Source organism: Callorhinus ursinus, unplaced genomic scaffold (assembly GCF_003265705.2).
Source record: "Callorhinus ursinus isolate GAN/ISIS: 27379988/994484 unplaced genomic scaffold, GSC_fseal_2.0 scaffold25, whole genome shotgun sequence".
Classification (NCBI taxonomy): domain Eukaryota; kingdom Metazoa; phylum Chordata; class Mammalia; order Carnivora; family Otariidae; genus Callorhinus; species Callorhinus ursinus.
This window is the reverse complement of record NW_027397087.1, coordinates 4,747,022-4,749,163: the sequence shown is the minus strand read 5'-3', so window position 1 is coordinate 4,749,163 and position 2,142 is coordinate 4,747,022. Positions and strand designations below refer to the sequence as shown.

General features: G+C 42.4%; 1 pseudogene; it reads right to left on the bottom strand.

The window, feature by feature from the left end:
- Positions 1–256: 256 nt before the first annotated feature.
- LOC112833271 (actin-related protein 2/3 complex subunit 2 pseudogene) lies at positions 257–1,707 on the bottom strand (annotated as a pseudogene).
- Between the last annotated feature and the right edge of the window lie 435 nt (positions 1,708–2,142).

Below are 2,142 nucleotides of genomic sequence, written 5' to 3'. Positions count from 1 at the left end.
GTTAAGAATTATCAGTAACCTCTGTTTATACAGATAAGAAAATTGAGCCTCAGAAGTATTTAAGAAACTTATCCAGCATCAGAAGGCAAGGAAGTAATGAAGCTGAGACTTAACTTCTCCATCTATTAACTTTACATGCCGTCATGCTGTGTACAGTGTGGGCTTACTACTATTGTAGTCATGGAGAATTTTTCATACTGTTTGGCTAAGAGAAACTTAACATTAGTACTAGCCCAAAGTTCACTCCTACAATAAATTCTTTTTTTTTTTTAAGATAGAAAGATTTTCTTTATTAATGACCCCAACCGTATTTCTTTAGATACAGGAGTTTTGAACTCAAATACTTAGGAGAAAACAAGTTAAGATTGCATTATCCTGCAACTCATTACCAGTAACATATTGCAAAGCACAACAGCTTGGAAAAGAGGGAGGAAGGCAAGGGCGTGAGGGAGGGAAGGTAAAGAAAAGGAATTAAGTTGATCAAGTGGAATTCTTTTTTTTCTTTTTTTTTTTAATTCTTGAGAACTATGAAGTCCTTGCAAGCACAGCTCGTTTCTGCAGATTATTTTCCAAACGTGTACAAAATGGAACCAAAACGGAGAATCCCTTAAGAACCTGAAGAGGTGCAACATGAAAAGCTACGATTATCCAGTAGCAAGCGTTCCAGCCTTCAGCTGCCAGCCGCCTCCTCTTCCTGTTCCCCAGAGTTAGCGGGATGAAAACGTCTTCCCCGTGATTGTTTTCATTTCTTTTTTCTCGGCATCTGGACGTGCACGGTTCAGCACCTTGAGGAAGTCAGATGTTTTTGCCCGCATACGTGTGTGAATATAGGCCTTAGAGCACTTGATGTGGTAGTGCAGATAGTCCCGGAAAGTGTGGATCAGGTTGATGGTGTTGTCTCGAGCACTGGCATTGGTGTGGCGAGGGAACAGCACGAAGATAATGTAGCCAATGTTGTCACCCACGGCAGCGTCGGTGTCTTTCAGCTCCAGAGGAGGCTCCCTGTGGCTAAAGAGGACCTGTGGGGCTGTGTGGCTGGCTCTGCGGCCTTCTTTGAACTCCTGCATGAACACTTTTCTAATGACCACATCGTCATCGTCCTTAAACACTGTGCTGAAGACTACTGTGACTCTGTCCTTTTTAGATTCAACGTACATGGTCTCATCATCCCTATAATGGATAACTGCCCTGTTCTCGCCTTCCTTGCCCTCTTCTTGGAACTGGAAATATTTCTCAAAGACAGAGGCAAAACAATTTCGTTTCAACATGCCAGCCTGATGCACAATGGAATCCTTGGATGCCGGCAGATTTTCAAGATCATATAGCAAAGAGACATTGTACCCTGATTCGGGATTTACCAAGAAACTCCCATACACCCTCTTTTAATAACTCATCAGCACCATGTGCCTGAAGTTCCTTGTAGAATTTCAAAGAAATACTGACCATCACTTTTGTTTTGTCTCCATTAGGATTTGAAATATGATAGAGGACTCCATCGAAATCCGCAAATGTTACTTCTACTGCTTCTGGTTTGTTACCGGCGGCCGCGTTCTCGAACTTGAGTGCGAGCGTCTCCTCGATGATGCGGTTGTTCACCTCCAGCAGGATCATGGCGGCGGCTGGCCCCCGAAGCCTGAACCCGCCTGCCGAGCCGCCGCCGCCACCGCTGCCGCCTCACCAACAAGCCCGGTCCCCGCCCAACCCCCGGCTCCACTCCTACAATAAATTCTTATAAAATAAACTTCCAGGGGCTTATCAAAAAGGACTATTTTTTATTAAATCAAAGATTAAAGATCCGAAAAAAAATGTACTCTACTGGGTGGTGAAATTTAGAACCACCATTCCTTCATGATGGAGCTCTTTAATACAACTTACATTTATAGATTTTCATAGAAGGCCATCATTAATGGGGTAAGAACGGGTGAAGAATAGACATCTTAGTTTCAAGCCATAGTTCTGACATTAACTCGCTATTCTAATTTTTCAGCAAAATTTAATGAGTACCTGTTAAACATCAGGCCCTGAAATAAATGCTGGGGATACAATGGTGGAAAAGAAATATCCTTGACTTTATGTAGCATATAATCTAATCATGGCAATAGACATTACATATATAGTTGAAAAATGAGAATTGTGAAGAAC